Below are 23,336 nucleotides of genomic sequence, written 5' to 3' on the forward strand. Positions count from 1 at the left end.
GGGCTCCGACTCCAGTCCCCAGGGACGGGTGAGCGGCAATTGGCCAAAGCCCGCGAAGTAGGAGTCCGGATTGGTAGTTGCTAGCAGGAGCCTGGTTTCTTCCTTGACTTCTGCGAGTGGTAGTGTGTGATTGGTTTAAATCCGCGGGCACCTGGCGGTGATTGGGCGGGAGCCACGGGCTGGGTACGATCATTGGCTGGTGCTGGGGCCATCCCTCCCCGGGCGGGCAGCGAATGATGAAATGGGAACGGGGAGGGGAAAGGCCGCGACGTGAGCGCGCGACCTCCGGCGCCATTTTGTAGAGAAACAAGCGGAGTTAACCGAAGAGGGGGTCGAGGAGAGCCGGAGTCGGGGACTCAGGAGTTTCCTGTGTCCAGCGCTGCCGGAACCGCCGGAGGTGAGGTGGGCCGGGGTCGGTGGCTGGGGCCGGCTGGAGGTGTCAGCTACGGAACGCGAGTGCCGGTGGGCGAAGGAACGGGGGTGGTCCAGGGGCCATTGGGAGCGTTTCTCGGAGCTCCGCGGAGTGAGGGGCAGTCGGGACAGGGAAGTGGCGAGGCGGGAGAGGGCGGACTGTTCCCACGGCTCGCGGAGTCCTTGGACTCTGAAGAGTAGGGGTCGGGGCGAAGGCTTCACGGAGCGGAGGGCAGAGCGCGGGGTGAGACCAGGGGTGGTCTCCGGCCCGGGCCTGGCGGCTCTGAGGGCGGCGGCGGCGGCGGCGGCAATTCGGGCGACTGGGCCTCGCTTCGCGCGGGCTGCACCCTCCGCAGACCCCACGAGCTGCTCAACTGCCCCTTTCTCTCCGGGCTTCCGGATGGGTGCAGTGGGCTTCGGCCCCCCGAGGCCTAGTTCCAGAGGCGAGGGTCCGTGTTTGGAGTAGTTGCAGGCTCCTGGTTCTTTCTGGTCGACCTGGAGCTGGCAGCCCCCCTCCCTCTGCCCCCAGCACGTTGTCAAACCCCCGGTGTTTCGGGTGTCCGCCGGTGGGAGGGGCGAGCGGGAGCCAGCACTTCCTCATTACTTCTTGCCACAGGTTTTGTTCCACTCGCGCGCCGGGGCGCTCAGACTTTCTCCGAAGTCGGCCCTCACCCGGTTGTGCCGGTGTCTGAGCTGTAGTGGCGGTTCTGCCCTCCTACGGGAAGTGTCCCCCCTAGTGAGCCGAACGTTTGTAGGCCTCGATGTGGGGAGAGAGTCCCTTCCTACAGGTCGGGTAGGGAGGTTGCTTAAGGCCAAATCAAATACTCTTACTCGATACCAGTTCCTTTGCAGAATTCACCCAGCTAGCCTCACACAGATAATTACCCACGCTAGGAGTACGATTTGTAGTTTAAAAAAAGAAAGAAAGAAAGAAAATGCCTGGTATCTGTGGGTTTGGAAATGCTGTGTTTAAAATAAACTTTGAGAAGTAAACTTTTCCCCTGATGCCACCCAATCAAATGTCACGTTTCTTAGGACTCTAATAAAAAGTTTGTTTTCTTCCTGTAAGCTGAGTAATGATACTTAATTTCCTTATTTTCTATAATTCTATTGCCCTGGGGGGTTATTTTAACAGCCAATAATCTGAGGAAATATAATTGAGTATTTTGGGGGGAAATTCTGACCATTGCCCTCAAGAAAATCCGTTTGATAGGAATAGGGATACATAGACGAAAAAAGGGAGAACAAGTAAAAAATTAGAAAGCAGGTCAAACATTAAGAACAAACCTGTTTTTGTTGAGGTATTTGGGTATAATATGTTAGTAATCTGTGGCTCAGGTTGACATTCTTACCCTTCTAAAGCTGGGCAGCATAGTATTTTAACTATTAATAAGATATATGGTAGCAGTTTAAATAGTCTTGTTTTAGGGCACTGCAGATTGTTACCTTGTCTACGGAGAAAATGAGCTGATGATACATAAAGTTTTAGGCATCCATTTGTACTTTGACTGAAATGGTAGCATGTTGATAAAACCTGTTGAGAGTTGAGAGGGTTGGTCCCTTTTCAACAAGTGTGGGTCCCAAGTCCTTCATTGGAAACTTAACTCTAAAATCAAGGCACAAAGACTTGACCATTAATAACTGAAAGCATTTCCCTTTCTTGCCTAACTAAGATTGTATGTAATCTTAGAAGTTTTAAGGCAGGGTTTTGTGGCATCCTGGTGGAACTGAACTGAAATGCACTTGGTTTCTAACTCAGATGGATTAGTTTCTGGCTAATTTTTTTTTTTCCCCTCTAGTCTCTAAATTTCTACTGGGCTTGTTTAAATCCCGGTTTCTTCAACATGGAATCTTGTCAGGTTAAGTACTGTGACATTCTTCTAATTTTGGGTAATGTCATTTAAAAACAAACTACTGTGTGAAGGCAGGAGAGGAAATGCTTGCTGTCTCTTCAAGACATTGCTTCAAGACTAAGCTCATTATTCGTGCATGTTGCTTTATTCTAAACATGTTTTGGTTAGATTCTGATATGTAGCTATGAAAAGCTTTTTAACCTGCCTAAGTTGATGAACTTGAATTTTTATTTCATTCTGGGAATTTGTCTATAATACTAATTGAATGCTCACACATTCTTTAACACGCTAATTTTTGGTAAGATGTTTATGCTTCTGGAATGACCAAAAATAATAGCCTGCCATTTTGAAATGCTGTATTTTATGAACTGGATATCCTTTATTAAAGTACAAAACTAACTTTCAAGTCACTTAAAGATACTACCTGAAGCACTTTTTTTTTTATATATATATTTTATTTATTTATTTGACAGAGACACAGCGAGAGAGAGAGGGAACACAACCAGGGGGAGTGGGGGAGGGAGAAATGGGCTTTCCCGCCGAGCAGGGAGCCCGATATGGGGCTCGATCCCAGGACCCTGGGACCATGACCCGAGCTGAAGGCAGACGCTTAACGACTGAGCCGCCCCTACTGAGACACTTTTTAAATGGCTCTCTGACCAAACTGAACTTCCTGCTGGGACGTTTCAAAATGGTATTCCCACTGAGCCTTATTTTAAGACCTTATATATAGAAAAATCCTACAGTTCTTTTCTGTTTGCTCACAATTTTTACGAAGTATGTTTCAAAGCTAAAATGGGCTCAAAACCTTTATGCGATAGATTATTTTAATGTAAGAATGTAGCAAAGCAAATAAAACAAATTGTTCATTGAAAAGCACCTTTAAGAGATGCCTGGGTGGCTCAGTTGGTTAAGTGTCTGCCTTCCGCTCAGGTCCTCGAGTCCCGCCTGGGGCTGCTTGCTCAGCGAGGAGCCCTCTTCTCCCTCTGCCTGATGCTCTCCCTGCTTGTGCTCTCTCCCTCTCTCTGACAAATAAAATCTTAAAAAAAAAAAAACAAACCTTTAAGTCAGTAATTAGAGGTGTAGACTCAGTCTGAAACCCTGTGTTGAGATTTGAAGGAAATTCAGACTTTAGAAGTGTAGAGTGTAGGTTTAAGAAATGCATTTCTGTCTTTAATGTTGGAAAGCTCAGCATAAATTTCCAGTATAAAATGTTTTGGTTAATTTTGTTAACAGTTGTTAGGGGGAAATTCCTAAAATGTTGACTTGAGATGTGAAACTGTCTGCAGGAGAGGGGTGTGTGTGTGTGTCTGTGTGTGTCTGTCTAATTATATAAAATATAAAAGGGAATGAAGGCATATTTCCGAAAGACACCATCTCTTAATCCTCATTAACAGCTCAGCATTTTCCATTTCAGATAATTAGTTTGAAAGTTTGTCACCTTGGATTTATAACTCATAGTTTTGAAATGCAATGTTTTAAATTTTTATGTAGACTAATCATAAGTATAGATAACCCTTTGTTTCCTAACCCTTTCTTTCTTCCCTTCTATTTCTCTTTCCCCCACTTGGGCTTGAACTCATGATGCCAAGATCAAGAGTCCCATGCTCTACTTACTGAGCCAACCAGGTGCCCCCACCCCCCCATCCCGCCTTTTTTGCATAGCTAGCTTTCTTTCCTTGCTTTCTTTTTAAAAAGTTTATTTATTTATTTTAGAGAGAGAGTGCATGAGTGAGCAAGGGGGCAGGCAGAGGGAGAGAGAGAATCCAAGACTTTCACGCTGAGCATGGAGCCCAACGCAGAGCTCGGTCCCGGACCCTTAGGTCATGACCTGAACTGAAATCAAGAGTTGGCACTCAACTGAACCACCCAGGCACCCCTTTGCAGTAGCTTTCTAACTAGTCTACATTCCGAATGTAATTCCAGGAGTATAGTTAATTCTCTACTGCCCAGTTAACCTCCTAAATCACTGTTTTGAAAATAGCAATCCTCTGCTCAAAAGTCCTTTAAATCCCTAGCCTGGAGCTGTGTAAGTGTTGATCCCTCCCTACCTGTGGCTTCATATTACTATCTTACACTGTAGTCACAAGACTGTTACACAGTGGTTCCTGAATACATCTTTGCCCCTTTTATCTGGAATGTCATTGTTTGTGTCTACTAAAACATCTATCATTCAGACTCAAATGTGTCTATAATAATCTCTGCCCTGATTTTCCTAAGCAAAATTGATTTCTTTCTTTTTTTTTTTTTTTTTTAAAGAGTTTATTTATTTATTTGACAGAGAGAGAGATAGTGAGAGCAGGAACACAGCAGGGGGGGTGGGAGAGGGAGAAACAGGCCTCCTGCCGAGCAGGGAGCCCGATGCGGGGCTCGATCCCAGGACCCCGGGATCATGACCTGAGCCGAAGGCAGACGCTTAACGACTGAGCCACCCAGGTGCCCCAAAATTGATTTCTTATATACCTCTTGGGCAGTTTCACTTACCTATAGCATATACTGTTTTGCGTTGTAAGTTTTCTGCCTCATTTTATAGTGGGTAATCTTCCCTCCCCCCCCAAATATGTTATTGCCCTGAATTGTAATTGAATAATGCTTCTTGTTACACTTGGGTAGATTTATAGTGTTCTTCTTGGAACTATATACTTCTAATTCTGTTGACATCTTTTAGATGGTTAAACTTTGAAAGCTAGTCATACCGAATTACAGTATCATCCTTTAGGAAATTGAAGCCAAGGAAAGTAAGGTGAGTTTCTTAGTTTAAGGTCAGACAGACCAGGTTTTTCTACTGTAGCCTAATGTTCATTCTGTCTCTCCACATTCTGCTTGAGTTCAATACAAGGAAAAGAAAGATGTATGAATTTATCAAAAAGCATAGGGGTGTCTGGTGGCTAGGTCAGTTAAGTGTCAAATCCTTTTTTTTTTCTTTTTAAAGATTTATTAGAACAGGTGCGAGCAAGGGAAGGAGAAGCAGACTCCTCGCTGAGTGCGGAGCTCAATGAAGGGTTTGATATCATGACCCTGAGATCATGACCTGAGCTGAAATCAAGAGTTGGATGTTCGGGCGCCTGGGTGGCTGTAGATGGTTAAGCGTCTGCCTTCGGCTCAGGTCGTGATCGCAGGGTCCTGGGATCGAGTCCCGCATCGGGCTCCCTGCTCCTTGGGAGGCTGCTTCTCCCTCTACCTCTCTCTCTCTCTCTCTCTCTCTCTCTGTCTTTCAGGAATAAATAAATAAAAAAAATCTTTAAAAAAAAGAGTTGGATGTTCAACTGAGCCACCCAGGTGCTACCAAGACTTTTGATCTCAGGGTCATGAATTCAAGCTCTGCTTTAAAAAAAAAAAACAACATAATCTGTGTGGTTAAACATTTGTTTTTTGAGAGTGTCATTGTATAATTAAAGTCTCTGGAGGCTGGTTTGGTAGTTCAGGATTTCACTTTTATTTGATGGATTGGATTTTAGCACATCATGACTATATTAATAATAATTCTACAGAATTAAATTGTTTCTTAGGTAATTAATTGCCTAGGGAGATTTTTTCTTTACTCCTAATGTGTGTTTTCCCCCGTTTTATTTTTTTAAAGATGATTTATTTATTTGACAGAGAGAGAGCGAGAGAGGGAACACAAGCAGGGGGAGAGGGAGAAGCAGGCTTCCCGCTAAGCAGGGAGCCTGATGCAGGGCTAAATCCCAGGACCCTGGGATCATGACCTGAGTCAAAGACAGATGCCTAACAACTGAGCCACCCAGGCGCCCCTCCCCCGTTTTATTGACATAATTGATACACAGCCTGTATAAGTTTTATATGTATAATTTAAGGACTTGATGTGGATATATTGTGAGATACCACCAATGTTTATTTGGATAAGATTTTCTTAGTTGTGGCCAAATACAGATTTTTTTGTAGGATAAGACAAAAGACTTGAATGTTTCTTCTCTTTACTGTGAAAATACAAAACTCTAAACTGACAAAAAGGTGGTCTTTCCTGTTATATATAGTTATTGTAAATGGTCATTATTTAACCTCAGTATAAATTAACTTGTACTTCTTTTAAGACCTCCAAAGGATGGGGGAGGGACTTAGGTTTTTCTTTTTTTAAGTTATTTATTTGACAGAGACACAGCGAGAGAGGGAACACAAGCAGGGGGAGTGGGAGAGGGCCAAGCAGGCTTCCCGCGAGTAGGGAGCCTGATGCGGGACTCGATCCCAAGACCCTGGGATCATGACCTGAGCTGAAGGCAGACGCTTAACGACAGAGCCACCCAGGCGCCCCTGGGACTTAGGTTTTAAAATGTTCTTGAGCACTGTAAATTGAATACTGACAGATACGAATAAGTTTTCTCTTGGTGTAGTTTTTTATATATATATATTTTTTAAAGATTTTATTTATTTATTTGACAGAGAAAGACACAGGGAGAGAGGGAACACAAGCAGGGTGGATGGGAGAGGGAGAAGCAGGCTTCCCTCCAAGCAGGGAGCCTGATACAGGGCTTGATCCCTAGGACCCTGAGATCATGACTTGAGCTGAAGGCAGACGCTTAACGACTGAGCCACCCAGGCGCCCCAAGCTTGCAACTCTTCATCTTGGGGTTGTAGGCTTGAGCCCCATGTTGGGTGTAGAGATTGCTTAAAAATAAAATGTCGGGAGCCTGGGTGGCTCAGTCAGTTAAGCTATCAACTCTTGATTTCAGCTCAGGTCATGATCTCAGGGTTGTGAGATCAAGCCCTGCATCCAGGCTCTGCACTGGATGGAGCCTGCTTAAGATTTTCTGTCTTCCTCTCCCCCACACTCTCTGCCTCTCTCTCTAAATAAATAATAATAAAAGTAAAATCTTAAAAAAAATTCCTCTTCCCTTTTCAAACCGATAAATATGCCACATATTGCAGATGTTGACATTGTCCAAATGTAAAATGTAGAAATTACATGAAAGTATTTGGTCATGCCCAGTCATTAAGCCCTTAAGTTTTCTGGCAACCACAAAACGTTAGTACGATACTTTAATATACTAAGTTCGTTTTGGAATATATATGTGTATATATTTTAAGATTGTGTTTATTTGACAGAGAGAGAGAGACAGTGACAGCAGGAACACAAGCAGGGCGAGTGGGAGAGGGAGAAGCGGGCTCCCTGCGGGACGCAACCCCAGGACCCTGGGATCGCGAGCCGAAGGCAGACGCTTAACAACTGAGCCACCCAGGTGCTCCAGTTTTGGAATATTTCTATAAAATTCTGTAGAGATCTTCTGTGTTTGGGTTTCAGTGACTAATTCACTCGTAATGTGCTATTATTATCTACCTTGCTTCTACCCTTGGTCCCCTATAGTTTGTTCTCAGTTCATCTGAAGTGATTCTTAGGTTTTGAAAGTCCTATCATGTCTTCCTGTTCAAAACCACCTGTTGGTTCTACATTTATCTTTAGTAAAAGCCAGAGTCCTTTCATTACCTACAGGATTTAACTCTGCCCAGTACCTCCTCACGTATTCCTCCTTCTCCCCAACTTACTCTCTTTACCCGCACTCCCCCCAATAGGCTTCCTTTAAGTACCTTTGGCCTCCTTGTTTTGCCTTACACATGCTGTGCGCTCTCTTAGGAAGCTTTTGCACCAATTGACCAATCCTTTCGCCTAGAACATTTTCTCTCAGATGTGTGCGTGGCTAAACCCCTCACCTCCTTCAGGTCTCCTCAAGACTTCTTTCTCAGTGGGGCACCTGGGTGGCTCAGTTGGTTGAGCGGCTGCCTTCGGCTCAGGTCATGATCCTGGAGTCCCGGGATCGAGTCCCGCATCGGGCTCCCTGCTCAGCAGGGAGTCTGCTTCTCCCTCTGACCCTCATGATCTCTCTCTCTATCTCATTGTCTCTCTCAAATAAAAAAAAAATAAAAATACTTCCTTCTCAGGGCTCCTGGTTGGCTCATTTGGTTAGGCGACTGACTTTGGCTCAGGTCATGATCCCAGGGTCCCGGGATTGAGTCCCACGTTGGACACCCTGCTCATCGGGGAGCCTGCTTCTTCCTGCCGCTCCCCCTGCTTGTGCTTTCTGGCTCTCTCTCTGTCAAATAAATAAAATCTTTTTTTTTTTTTTAAGATTTTTTATTTATTTATTTGAGAGAGAGAGAATGAGAGAGAGCACGAGAGGGAAGAGGGTCAGAGGGAGAAGCAGACTCCCCGCTGAGCAGGGAGCCCGATGTGGGACTCGATCCTGGGACTCCAGGATCATGACCTGAGCCGAAGGCAGTCGCTTAACCAACTGAGCCACCCAGGCGCCCCTCAAATAAATAAAATCTTAAAAAAAAAAGCCCCCTTCTTTGGGGGCGCCTGGGTGACTCAGTCATTAAGCTTCTGCCTTTGGCTCGGGTCATGATCTCAGGATCCTGGGGTCAAGCCCCGCATCGGGCTCCCTGCTCCGCGGGAAGCCTGCTTCTCCCTCTCCCACTCCCCCTGCTTGTGTTCCCTCTCGCTGTGTCTCTCTCTATCAAATAAATAAAATCTTAAAAAAACAAAAAAAGACTTCTTTCTCAATAAGGCTCACTCTGACCACCACACTGATTGCAACCCTTCAGTCTCCCTATTTTTTGGTTCACTTTACCTTGCTTTTTTTTTTTTTTTTTTTCTATAGTACTTAGCATTTCCTACATGTTTCATATATATATTTTTGTATTTCTCTTTTTAAAGTAATTTCTCTTCCCAATGTGGGGCTTGAACTTACAATCCTGAGATTAAGAGTCACATGCTCTACTGACTGAGCCAGCCAGGCACCCCATTTCATTATTTCTTACGATTATATTTCTCACTTCCAGTGGTAATGCAAGAATATATGTATGTCTGTTCACTGATGTATTTCAAATACCTGACACGTGGTAAGTACTCAGTAAATATTTGATTGGGTTAATATTATAATAAAAGTGCATAAACTGTTCCTATTAAAGTTGTGACAGCAGGAACACAAGTCACTTCACGTAAGTCATATACTATTTCTTACTATCTGATGAATTTAAGTTTTGCTTGGGTTTGTGTTAACTTTGTGGAAAGCTAGACTTGAGGTGTTCACATCTAGGGCTCACCCTACAGAAAATAGATGCAAAAGCCATTTTCTCAGCAAGGGCACTCTTGGTGTTTGGGCAGGATAGTTCTTTGTTGGTGGTGCTGTCCTTTGGTTATTTCATTTCTAATTTTCATTAAGTGCCAGTGGCTCTCCCAACTGGTACACATTTCAGAATGCTTTTGGAGGTTACATTGCCCTCCAGTTTATTCCAGTAAATAACCTCTTGAGGAAGATTTGTTTTCAGTTTATTTTATTTACTTTAGAGCCAATTACTACTATTGGTGTAAATCACAAATTACTTAAAATTTAATTTTACAGTGTCACAAGTGAGATGACTACATGAAGAGAAGATAGCATATTTCACTGATTATAAAACATTGTCAACATTTTAATATCTCTGAAATTGGATATATCATGTTCTAAGAAAAGTACTGTCCAGTAAACTTTTTTAGTGACACTAAGTAGAGATGCTTCTATACTTAAAGACTAACCAATCTGTGGGGTGCCTGGATGGCTCAGTCGGTTAAGCATCTGACTCGATCTCAGCTCAGATCTTGATCTCTCCAGGTCGTGAGTTCAAGCTGCATTCGGCTGTATGCTGGGCATGGGCATGGAGCCTACTTAAAAAAAAAAAAAAAAAAAAAGACTAACTTGAAATGAGATTATGGAAAATTATCTCCATTTCATGGGTGATGAAGGTGGAAGAACTTTCCCAAACTTTGGCTACATTTTGTTTGTTATGTCTAGTCAAATTGTATTTTAGGGAATTAGAAATTGATATGATAATGGATTTATCAGGGTTCTGGAATGTTTTCAGTGCCCTCAAAGCTGCTTGGCAGTGATGGTGAGGAAGAGCTATGGAATAAGCCCAAGGCATGTCTCTGGGAGCTGATGTAAAGGATAACACATGAAACAATAGTGAGCAGTGTGATTAAATTTTACAGTGCATCATACATACTAAAGGGGAAGAGAGGTAGATTGGTAGATTAGCCTGTAGATTATCTGAAGTGGTTTGGGAGATTTTGGAGGGGCTGGGGTTTGGGCTAGACCGTGGTCTTGTTACCTGATGCATTATCCACTTATGGAGGAGTCTTGGCCTGCCTCCTGGTAACCACCAACTTCCCTCTCTTGAAGGTTATCAATGATCACTTAGTTGCTAATTCCGATAATTTATAATTCCTGTATACTTTTTGTACAATGCCGACTATACCTTTATTTTTAAAAATACTTATTTTTGAGAGAGAGCAAGCGGGGTGGGAGGGGAGGGACAGCGGGAGAAGGGGAGAGAGAATCTCAAAAAGAGTCCCTGCTCAGTGGGGAGCTCATCACAGGGCTTGATCCCACAAGCCCTGAGATCATGACCTGAGGCAAATCAAAAGTCAGATGCTTAACTGACTGAACCACCCAGGCGCCCCTGACAACCATACATTTTAAAATACCTCCCCCATGGTTTTCATAGAGTATGGATGTATTAATTATTGGTTGTGGCATAGCAAAGTACCCCAAAATTCAGCCATTTTAAAACTTTCTTTTTTCAAGATTTTATTTATTTGACAGAGAGAGACACAGGAGGGAGGGAACACAAACAGGGAGAGTGGGAGAGGGAGAAGCAGGCCTCCCGCGGAGCAGAGAGCCCGATGCGGGGCTTGATCCCAGGACCCCAGGACCATGACCCGAGCTGAAGGCAGACGCCCAACGACTGAGCCACCATTTAAAACTTTCTTGTTCTTTGTTTCACAGACACAGCTTGGCTAATTGCTTTTGACTCAGTGTCTTTCACAAAGTTGCAATGCAGGTATCCACAGGCTGAAGTCATCTCGGGGCTGAAGGGTGGAGAGTTCTTATAAGCTCACTCACCTGGCAGTTGGCAGGCTTCAAATCCTTGCTGGCTGTTGGTTGGGAGACATCAGCTGCTTGCCACATGTGCCTTCTCCATAGGGCTACTCAGCATGGCAGCTTGCTTGTCTTGGAGCACATGCTCAGAGAGAGGTAAAGAAGGCAGAAGTCAGTCTTTTTGTAATTTAATCTTGGAAATGACTTTTTTCTTCTTTTGAAGCCACATTTACGGTCCATCCCACTCATAAGGGGAGGGGATACATAAGGATAGACATATTAGGCAGGGATTGTTTGGTCATTTTAGAGGCTACCTGCCACAATGGACATTTGTCAAAGAATCGTCCTTGGAGCTCTCTTTGGGGATGCTATCTGTCTGTAGGTTTTACTTAATTACCACTAAGTAGAGGACTCTGCTTGGCTTCTGATAATATGCATTCTAAGTTTCTTCTATCACTCTGGCTACTCATTTCCCTTCTTGTGGGTTTCTCTCTCTTTTAAGATTTTTTAAAAATTTATTTTACTATTTTAAGATTTATTTATTTGACCGGGAGAGAGAAAGAGAGCACGTGTGCGCGCACGCACAAGCAGGGGGAGTGGGAGAGGGAGAAGCAGGCTTTGCGGGGCTCGATCCCAGGACCCTGGGATCATGACCTGAGCCAAAGGCGGACGCTTAACCACTGAGCCACTCGGTCACGCTGAGTTCCTCTTTTTCTATCCACCTTTAAAATGCTAAGCTTCTTTAGGATTCTAAAACCCTTCTTTTCTTTTTTTTTTTTTTTTTTAAAGATTTTATTTATTTATTCATGAGAGACAGAGAGAGAGAGAGAGAGAGAGAGAGAGAGGCAGAGGGAGAAGCAGGCTCCCAAGGAACAGGGAGCTTGATGCGGGTCTCGATCCCAGGACCCTGGGATCATGACCTGAGCCGAAGGCAGACGCTTAACCATCTGAGCCACCCAGGCACCCTAAAACCCTTATTTTCATTCTATAGTTCTTCTTTGCTGTTTCTTTTAAATGTTGATGACTCCCAGATCTATTATTTGCAGCTCACCCTTGCTGTTCTGCAGGCTGTAATTCTCAACTGCCCAGTGGATTTCATCTGTGTCACTCCAGATATGTCCCAAATAGAACTCATTTTCTTTCTTGCCATGTAAACTTTTGTCTTCTCCGGTGTTTCATGTCAGAAGTAAGTGGAACCCAGGTGCTTAGTGGAAATGTATTTGACTCTTCTTTTGGTTCACTTCTCTTACTCGAATACACAGTTTCAGAGTCCTTGCATTTCCCTCCTTAATGCGTTCACTTCTCTTTCCCTCTAATATATATATTTTTAAAAACATTTTATTTATTTGAGAGAGAGCATGAGCAGGGGCAAAAGGAGTGAGAGAACCTTAAGCAGGTTCCCATGCTCAGCGGGGAAGCCCATTGTGGGGCTTGATCTCAGGGCTGTGAGATCAGGACCTGAGCTGAAATCAGAAGTCGGATGCTTAACTTACTGAGCCATCCAGGCATCCAGCTTCTAAAAATTTTTACCTGATCCTGTCCTTTGTTAGTAGGCAAAGCAGGTTAGTGTTTTAACAAACAACCCCAAGATATCAGTGGCTTAACAGAGTAGACAGTTTATATTCAGATAACTTTCACTGAGAGTGTTCATTAGGTTGCCTTATTCAGGAACCTAGGCTCCTTCCATCTTACGGCACTGGTTTTCTCTAGAGGGAGTCCTCTTCATTTAGCTGGCAGATGGTGAAAAAACCAGAGGGTCAAGAGTAGGAGGTTTTACGGACCAGGTCTGGAAGTGGCTGGTATCACTTTTGGCCTACATTTCATTGGCTAGAACTTAGTTTCTTGGCCACACCTATGCAAGAGAGGCTGAGAAATGTAATCTAGCTATTTAGCGAGGAAGAGGAAACAGATTAGGTGAGCATGTAGCTAGTCCGTCCTGTTCCCTGATTCCCTAAAATATATTCACAAACAAATCTGTGTAGCTTCCAGGATTGTCTTTTTTTTTTTTTTTTAAAGATTTTTATTTGCTTATTTGAGAGAGATCACACGAGCAGGGGGGAGGGGTAGAGGGAGAAGTAGATTCCCTGCTGAGCAGGCAGCCGGATGTGGGACTCATCCCAGGACCCCGGGATCATGACCTGAGCCGAAGGCAGTCACTCAACTGACTGAGCCACCCAGGCGCCCCCAGGATCATCTTTATGATAGAATCCAGAAGTCTGAAATGAGTTCTATACGTATGAGAGAAGAAAGCCACAAATTGGGTCTCAGTTACCTCCAGAAGACATTTCATTTTGGCCACTGGCAGGGTTAGTGTGGGGGGGGGTTGTACTTGGGGCTGTGATTTATTACAGCAAAAGGATACAGAGCAAAATAAAAGGGAAAAGGCATATGAGGTGAAGTCTGAGGAAACTAGACTCATGCTCTCATGCTGACCCTCTCCCAGTGGAGTCATACTGGGCATACTTAATTCCTTCAGCAAGGAATTGTGACAACACGTGTGTGAAATGTTGCCCAGCAGGGAAGCTTGTTAGAGAATCAGTGCCTAGGATTGTTACTGGAGACTTGTCATGTGGGCACCTTCTGCCTACCAAATACTAAAATTCGAGGTTCCCAGAGGGAAGGCAGGTGTTCAGCATAAACCACACTTTTTGGGTACAGTTTAGGCACAGTGAGCCACTCTTAATTAGTTCTGGGAGTGGGGATTAGTTTTCCCTAAATCAGGTTCTGACACCAGCCAAAGGCTAACCCTGACATGTTTAAGGATAGCAGTCTCAAACCTTCTGTTAACTGTTTTCTGCTTAGTGAGTGAGGTGAATGGTCTCCATGGAAAAGGATTTTGTATAGAGAATTTTGGAATATGCAAAACTTTGTTGACCTGATATTTTACTTAAATTTCTTTTCTTTCTTTTTTTTTTTTTTAAAGACTTTATTTGACAGAGAGAGAGACAGTGAGAGAGGGAACACAAGCAGGGGGAGTAGGAGAGGGAGAAGCAGGCCTCCCGCGGAGCAGGGAGCCCGATGCGGGGATCGGGGATCATGACCTGAGCCGAAGGCAGACGCTTAACGACTGAGCCACCCAGGCGCCCCTTAAATTACTTTTCTATTTCAGCAGGGAAAAACAGTTCAATTCCCTTCCTAGATAGTTATTTTTGTATCATTCTAGATACTCTGCATATAGGGACATGTATATACAGAGTGCTGTTCTGTAACTTGCTTTCTTCCCAATAGATAATTTCCAATCTTTCGAACTCCTTTTTTAAGTTATTACATAATATTCCTTTTTTTTTTTTTTAAAGATTTTTATTTATTTGAGAGAGAGAGAGAGCCCAAGAGGGGGTAGGGTTAGAGGGAGGAGCAGACTCCCTGCTGAGCAGGGAGCCCTATGTGGGACTCGATCCCCGGGACTCTGGGAACCTGAGCCAAAGGCAGTCGCTTAACCAACTGAGCCACCCAGGCGCCCTTCCTTTTTATGATTTACTTAACCGTTGCCCTTTTGATGGATATTTAGGCCATTTTCACATGATACGATTTTAAATAGTTTCCTGGATGAAGGAATGAATTAAAGATGACTCCTGAGTATTCAGTGCAGAATTGGGGCTTTAGGGTTCTAAAACTAGTTTTTGGATTTTTTTTTAGATTTTTATTTATTTATTTGACAGAGAGAGACACAGCGAGAGAGGGAACACAAGCAGGGGGAGTGGGAGAGGAAGAAGCAGGCTTCCTGCGGAGCAGGGAGCCTGATGCGGGGCTTGATCCCAGGACCCTGGGATCATGACCTGAGCCCAAGGCAGACGCTCAACGACTGAGCCACCCAGGCGCCCTGGGTTCTAAAACTCTTATTACTCATCCTTTATGTAAGGTTGGAGATATCGGGGTTGGTTTGTTTCTTTTAGGAATTGGTATTAAAACAGTTATTGAGACACTGATTTTGAAAGTGCAATACAAGGGTTTTTGTTCTTTTTCTTAATCGTCTTACATCTACTATCCAGTTCTTAATGTTCTCTTAAATATTGTCTTCAGGGGCGCCTGGGTGGCTCAGTCGTTTAGTGACTGACTCTTGATTTTGGCTCAGGTCATGATTTCAGGGTTTTGAGATTGAGTCTGGGCTCATGCTGAGTGTGGTGCCTGCTTAAGAGTCTGTCCCGCCCTCTGCCCCTCCCCCCTCTGTCTCCCCTCCCTAAAAAAAATTACTGTCTTTAAAATTCTATTAGTAATGACAAGTCAGACTGTTTTTCATATATATATGTGTGTGTGTGTGTATGTATATGTATGTATGTATGTTTTTTAAGTAAGGGCTAGGCCCAAAGTGGGGCTTGAACTCACAACCCAGAGAGCAAGAGTCACATGCTCCACCAACTGAGCCTGCCAGGCAGCCCTCTTCATCTATAAAGTTGGGATAATACTTTTTTCACAAAGAGTTGCCAGGTTTAAATTAATATATGTAAAATGCTTAGAACAATTCTAAGTGTTTGTTGTGATTATACTTGAATAAGTTATTCTATTTTGTACACAAGTATTACAATTAAGATTTTAATAAGTGAACCAACATTTTGGATGAATGAGTTGGAACTATAAATCTAGAATCTCTGTCTTGAAGAAATATTAAATATTGGGATGAGTGTTTTGAGTTGGTGATTAGTTGGTCATAAAGTTCCATAGGAAATAGCACGCTCTCTTTATTTATTTGAGAGAGCAGGGGGAGGGGAGTTGGAGGGGAGAGGGAGAGGGAGAAGCAGGCCCCCCACTGAGCAGGGAGCCTGACGCGGGAGTCCATCCCAGGACCCTGGGATCATGACCCAAGCCGAAGGCAGACGCTTAACCAACTGAGGCACCCACGCAGCCCATGAGCTCTCCCTTTTAAGGAATCCAAGGGGAGAAGTGGGGCATCTGAGAAAATTGGTATTGGTTGGTTGTGGATGCTAGAATAAGTTACCTTTCTTGATTTATATGGGTCATTAGGAGTTTATACTTTGTCCAGTATAGCCACTACTCGCATGTGGCTGTTTAAATTTATACTAAGATTAATTAAAATTAGATAAAATTTTTATTTTATTTTTATTTATTTTTTAGATAAAAATTTTTAAAAAGCTGTGTTCCTTAGTCACTCTTACTACATTTTAAGTAGCCACATATAGTTAGTAACTGCCACATTGGACAGTACAGATGTAGAGCATTTCCATAATTGGAGAAAATGAGAAAAGAGATTGCTCAGCTCTATTTCTTCTAAATTGGAATGCTACTTTTCAGAGTTGGGAAGAGTATTTTCAAGGTCAAATTGTAGGATTAGTAGACTTAAGTATTCACCAATTTTAAAAAAAATTATTTTTAAAGATTTTACTTATTTATTTGAGAGAGAGAGAATAAGAGATAGCACGAGAGGGAAGAGAGTCAGAGGGAGAAGCAGACTCGCTGCCGAGCAGGGAGCCTGATGCGGGACTTGATCCCTGGACTCCAGGATCATGACCTGAGCCGAAGGCAGTCGCTTAACCAACTGAGCCACCCAGGTGCCCCCCAAAAATTTATTTTTAAGTGATCTCTACACCCACCATGGGGCTTGAACTTAGAACCCCAAGATCAGGAGTTGCATACTCCACCAACTGAGCCAGCCACGCGCCCCTCCATATCTGTATCTATATATATGTATATCTGTATGTTTGTTTATTTTTATTTATTTATTTATTTATTTATTTTTAAAGATTTTATTTATTTATTGGACAGAGAGAGAGGGAACAGAAGCAGCGGGAGAAGGAGAGGGAGAAGCAGGCTTCCCGCTGAGCAGGGAGCCCGATGTGGGGCTCGATCCCAGGACCCTGAGATCATGACCTGAGCCGAAGGCAGACGCTTAACAACTGAGCCACCCAGGCGCCCCTGTTTGTTTATTTTTAGAGAGACAGCACGCAAGTAAGCAGGAGTGGTGGGGGCGATGGGAGAGGGAGAATCTTAAGCAGTCTCCTCACCCAGCACGAGCCGGATGATCTCACAACCCTGAGAACATGACCTGAGCTGAAATCAAGAGTCAGACACGGGGAGCCTGGGTGGCTCAGTCATTAAAGCGTCCGCCTTCAGCTCAGGTCATGACCCAGGGTCCTGGGCTCGAGCCCCGCATCGGGCTCCCTGCTTAGCGGGAAGCCTGCTTCTCTCTCCCCCACCCCCCTTGCTTGTGTTCCCTCTCTTGCTGTGTTGCTCTCTGTCAAACAAATAAAATCTTAAAAAAAAAAAAAGTGCTTAATTAACTGAGCCACCCATGCATCCCCCATATATTTTTAATATTGGAAGCTGGAGTTTTAATAAACTGATAGCCTTGGGTCTGGCCTATTTGGCTTCTTAAAGTACCTGTTGATATTTAAATCTAGAGCAAGTTAGGTGATAATACAGAGATTGCTGGCTTCAGTGCAAAGGAAGACCAAATTGCCTTTAGAGAGCTATCTTTGGCCCAACTGGAAATTAAGGGGAGAAAAAGGAACAGATCTGAAGGGCTTTCCTTGTCTTCTTAGTAGAGATTGCATTAAGGTTTTACACTTTTTAAAAAATATATATAAAAGAGAGCAGGAGTTTGGGGGAGGGGGGAAGGAGCAGAGGGAGAAGCAGACTCCCTCTCACAGAGCATGGAGCCTGATGTGGGGCTCAATCCCAAGACCCTGAGATCATGACCTGAGCCTAAGTCAGACACTCAACCTTCTGAGCCACCTAGGTGTCCTGGTTTGGTAAACTTTTTAAAAAACATTTCCCAGCGCTATTAGTAAGTTTAGTGGTTATCAACCTTTAAAATGCATAAGAATAAGCATACTATTATAAGAATAGTCTGCAAAGTATGCTTAAAATACAGTGTCCTGTATTCTTCCCTCAAGGAGTTTGATTCTGTTGGTGTGGGGTGGTGCTTAGGAGTCAGCATTTTAAATAGGTCTCTCCCATCTCCCAGTTCTTTTTTTCTTTTAAATTTATTTAAGTAATCCTTACACCCAGCATGGGGCTCGAACTCAAAACCCTGAGATAAAAATCCCATGCTCTTCTGACTGAGCCAGCCAGGCTCCCACCCATCCCCCAGTTCTTACACACAATTGCCTTATAGCACTACTGTAGTATCTGTATTTAATCTATTAAGCCCCTTGAGATATAGTGTTTACTTTTTTTTTTGTAGCACCTAAGGTATTCACATGGCATTGAGTTAGGCTCAAGTGTTTGAATTAATAGGAGTGTCATCTTTAGCGAATGAAGGCATTTATAAACCATTTCAGAAGGAGATCATTTGGGACATTTTATACAATCCTGATAAAATAAGGGAGTGTAATAGTAAATTTTATAATTAAAAATACTTTCATAGTTTAATGAATTTGAGCTTGTTTCTGCAGTCAGGTTTATGTTGCTTTTATGCTTTGAAAAGCCTACATTTTAATGATCTCCAAATTATTGACAGTCATCATCAAAGAGATTTCATTTGCATAAATAAAGGTGATATATTTAAGACTTTTAGATCCATTCAAAGACTTAAAATTGAAATACTTAAGATTTACTTATTTGAGAGAGAGCAAGAGCGTATATACAAGGCTGGGAAGGAGCAGAGGGAGAGGTTTTTTTTTTTGTTTCGTTTTTTGTTTTTTGTTTTTGTTGTTTTAGGGTTTTATTTATTTGAGAGAGCTCCCACTTGCGCTAGCAGCGGGAGGGGTAGAGGGAGAAAATCTTCAAGTAGACTCCCCGCTGAGTGTGGAGACAACACAGGGCTCAAGCCCAGGACTCATGAGATCTGACCTGAGCCAAAACCAAGAGTCGGATGCTCAACCGACTGTGCTGCCCAGGCGGCCCAAAATTGAAATATTTAAAGGTGATGGCCCCTTTTTTTGGGGGGACAAAATATCAACTTTTAAAAATTTGTGAATGTATTTGAGTCCAACAGTAAAAATAATTATGTAAAAGTAATGATAAATGTCTAATATAAGAATTTGTATACATTGCACATTGTAAGGCATTACAGCTATCTCACATGTCACCAAAACAGAAAACAAAGCGATTTAAGAGTTTTAGTTCTCCCAAGAACCTACCACTCAGCCCTTCCATATCATCACTCTGGACCAGAGTCACATCTTGGTCAGCCTGGCTGTACTCCTTGGCATGTGTAAACTTCTCCAACAATTCCATAGGAGATTGACAGCTGCTCACTTTTCAGCAAACTCTTAAAGCAGATGTTCGATGACAGAGCATCTCATCCACTGTGCTTGTCCTGGATGCTTCCTTTTGTTCATCTGATGTTATCAGAGGGTAGACTGGTGTAAGCTGCTCTCCAGCAATCTAAGAGACTGTCTTGAGGGCTTAGAAGATTCTTATCTCTCTGCTCTACCCTCCTACCCATTAAAGATCTACCCTTTTGGGAAAGCTCTGATTTAGATGAGGCCTAATTTTTACAAATCGGGGAAGGGGGGGGCATAGAGGTTCAGTCACTTGTTAATCTAGCCTTGTGTTATGTGTAGTTGCTGGTCCTATGGGTTTAAATTTTGGTTTTTTAAAAAAATTGCTACTAAAACTTTCATTTTGTAAAAACTATAGTCCTGAAAATTAAAATGCTATTGAGTATAAACTCAGCTTTTGGGAGGCATCTGACTGGTTCAGTCAGTTGAGCGTCCGACATCTTGATTTCAGCTCAGGTCAAGATCTCATGGTTGTGGGATAAAGCCCTGAGTCTGGCGCAGGGAGTCTGCTTGAGATTCTTTCTCTCCCTCTTTCTCTGCCCGCCCCCCCAAGTCAGTTTTTTTTTTTTTTATGGTAATGCAGTGTTTTATTTATTCTGTTCATTAATAACTAATACTCAACTTTTATAATATTAACAGAACTTAATCTAAAAGAATCAACTTACTTTGTTTACATTTCAATATTGGGTAGGAGAGAGCGTCTAAATATGGTCAAAATTATTACATAAAAAATTATAGTAAATGCTTGTGTTAGTCTACATACAATTTACTTTTTCGCATAAAGTTATTTAGTTGCCAGGAAGAACATTTGGTTTACTTCACTAATAGGAATATCTCTTAATGCTGGGATGGCCTCTTAATGGTATTTCTTCTGCTGTTGATTTTTAGCATAGTTATCTGTGATTGTATGAATTGAGTTGAGTGGAGAGATACTCATGTTTATTCCAAATAAGAGTACTTAACCAATTACTATAGTAATGAGGAAGTAGACAGGCAAAGCAACTGCCCAGTATTTTTGAGGCCAGTAGGTTAATCCTAAGGAGTTTAGCCAAGATTCAGGAATAAATGCCCACAGAAGATGAGGATGAAGTCAAATTGGGAGCTTAAGAACAAAGCCATAAATCGCTGTTTCTGGCAACGGCGACGGTGAATTTTCCACCATTTTCCCTGTGGCTTTAGGCAATCTTGGGTCCTCAAAGTGCCCACTCAGGCCCCTCCCGGCAGGTCGGCCACTTCATCGCCGAGTCCCCTGCACAAGCGACTTCCAGAAAGCCTCCGCGGGGGCGAGAGAGGGAAAGACTAAAGGAAAGGCGGGGTTGCTATGGCGCCCCCGTCCCGCCCAGGCGAAGGTGCACCGCGACCCTTGCTGGCCGGGAGAGCGCGAGCGCCCGGGACTACGGGATCGCTCTGCTTGCCGCCATGGAAGTCAAAGTCAGTTTTTTGGAAATCACATCACATGCTTGTAATCCCTGCTTTAAGTTATAAAAGTAATACATGTCCCCCATCCCCAGTTTTATTAAGAAAAATTTCACATGTATAGAAAAATGAAAATAGTACAGTGAACAGCCACATAACTTTTTCCTAGATTCAACAATTAACATCTTACCATAATTATTTTTTCTATTATTCATATGTTTGTATTGAAGTATAGTTGACAATGTTACATGAGTTTGAGGTGTACAACATAGTGATTTGACAATTCCATTTTATGCTCACCTAAGTGTTGCTACCATCTGTCACCATACATTATTACCATACTATTGACTGTATTCTTTATGTTGTACCTTTAATTAGTGTGACTTACCCATTCCATAACTGGAACTCTGTACCTCCTGCTTCCCTTAACCCATTTTCCCCATCCCATTCATATATTTTTACTGGTTTGATGCCAGACCCTTACATCTATCTCCTGCAAATTAAGACATCCTTTTTTTTTTTTAAAAGACATTCTTGGCGTAGGCACACTACAGCTAAGAATATTAGTCTTATAAAAACTCCAGTTGCCTCAAGAATATCTTTTATAACTTTTTTTTAAAGATTTATTTATTTGAGGGGGGGGAGGGACAGAGGGAGAAAAAGTCCCAAAGAGACTGCACTGAGTGCAGAGATGACGACCTAAGCCAAAACCAAGAGGCTGACACTGAACTGACTGTGCCACCCTGTTTTTATAACTTTGAGTCAGGGTCTGATTAAGGTTCACATTGTTTTTTTATTTTAGTTTCATAATCAGAACATACCCTATTTTTTCTCTCCCTGCTGACATTTTGACAAATGCAGGTCAGTGGCCTGGTAGAATGAATCAGTACTTGGATTTATCTGATAGGATCTCATGTGTTGTTTGTTTGTTTATTTATAAAGATCTTTATTTTTCAACAGAGAGAGAGAGCGAGAGAGGGAACAAGCAGGGGGAGTGGGAAAGGGAGAAGCAGGCCTCCCGCGGAGCAGGGAGCTCGATGTGGGACTCAATCCCAGGACCCTGGGATTCATGTGTAGTTTAAACTTGTCCCTTTAATCTTTATTTCCTGGGAATTGATAGATACAAAGGTATGGTTAGGTTTATGTTAATCATTTTTGGCAAGAATACATCAAGGTGATAACTTCATATTGCAACACATTAGTAGGCAATTGTGTTGGGCAGTTTTACCATTAGTAATAAATTTGATTACTCATTTGGTTAAGGTAGTGCCTGCCATAGCTGTATTGTAAAGGGACATTTTTTCCTTTCGCAATTAGTAGGTAATTTGTTGGGTGGTAGTGTGCAACTGTGCCAGCAACCTTTCACCTGAGGGTTTTTAGGTATTGGTGATTCTTGCCTGAGTCAACTTCTTTTCTGTTTTAAAGATTTATTTATTTGAGAGAGGGAGAGAGAGAGAGCATGTGGGTGCATGTCCGTGCACAGGTGTGTGCAAGCGAGTGGCTGGCAGGGCAGAGGGAGAGGAGAGAGAGAATCTCAAGTAGACTCCGCACTGAGCGCAGAGCCTGGCTTGGGGCTTGATCCCACACTCATGAGATTATGACCTGAGCCAAAATCAATAATCAGACTCTTTAACCAACTGAGCCACCCAGGTGCCCCCCAAAATATGTTCGTGATAAATTAAGAATTTAGAGTATATTGATTGACAGTAAGCACATAATTTGGCGTTCTGCATTTTGCTCCCTCTTCAGGCATTTCTAAATGATGTTGCATTTGGGGTAAATTATACAATCAGTCATTGCTTATGACAAAGTCTCTATTTGATGCTCAGATTGACCCAGAATTTTTTTTTTTTAAGTTTTTATTTATTTGACAGAGACACGGCGGGAGAGGGAACACAGCAGGGGGGAGTGTGAGAGGGAGAAGCAGGCTTCCCGCGGAGCAGGGAGCCTGATGGGGGGCTCGATCCCAGGACCTGGGATCAGGACCTGAGCTGAAGGCAGATGCTTAACGACTGAGCTACCCAGGCACCCCTAGATTGACCCAGAATTAAGTGAGACTGCCTTTGTTGGCTCTTGTGTCTGACATATCCCCCTCAGATTTTTGAGTGTTTCCTTTTGTCACAGGATGATACAAACTCACCTATTTTCCTTATCCACACTCTTGGAATTAGTCATTTCTCCAGGAAACTTTGTTCTTTTTAGTATTTTAGAAACCAAGATTCAAGAGTTAAATGGATATACTACTTTTGGGGTATGATTGTTTCTATCTAGGGCATTTTTTTTTAATTGAGATACAAATGACATATGACATCGTAAGTTTAAGGTGTCCCACATTGATTTGTTACATTTATATTGCAGTATGATTTGCCATTGTATCATTAGCTAACACCTCTGTCATTTCATGTGGTTATTCTAGTGGTGGGAACAATGAAGATCTAGTCTCTTAGCAAGTTTAATGTTTATAGTCCGGTTTTGTTGTGTATAATCACTGTATTGTGTATTAGATCTCCAGGACTTATTTATCTACAAGTTGCAAGTTTTTACCCTTACACACTCAGTTCTACACCCCCTGGTGACTACCATTTCACTCTTTTTTTTTTTTTTTT

General features: G+C 42.9%; 1 protein-coding gene and 1 pseudogene across 6 annotated transcripts in view; one reads left to right on the top strand and one right to left on the bottom strand.

Annotated features, from left to right (window-relative positions):
* The first annotated feature begins 250 nt into the window (after nt 1-250).
* CNOT1 (CCR4-NOT transcription complex subunit 1) overlaps nt 251-23,336 on the top strand; it is a 115,331-nt gene continuing 92,245 nt past the window's right edge. For all 6 annotated transcript variants that reach the window (XM_025889133.2, XM_025889136.2, XM_025889135.2 and 3 more), the window contains exon 1: nt 251-397. The gene's annotated coding sequence lies outside the window, so the exon portion shown is untranslated. The remainder of the gene's footprint in view (nt 398-23,336) is intronic.
* LOC112837057 (phosphatidylinositol N-acetylglucosaminyltransferase subunit P-like) lies at nt 19,961-20,476 on the bottom strand (annotated as a pseudogene).

This window comes from Callorhinus ursinus, unplaced genomic scaffold (genome assembly GCF_003265705.2).
Source record: "Callorhinus ursinus isolate GAN/ISIS: 27379988/994484 unplaced genomic scaffold, GSC_fseal_2.0 scaffold37, whole genome shotgun sequence".
NCBI classification, from domain to species: domain Eukaryota; kingdom Metazoa; phylum Chordata; class Mammalia; order Carnivora; family Otariidae; genus Callorhinus; species Callorhinus ursinus.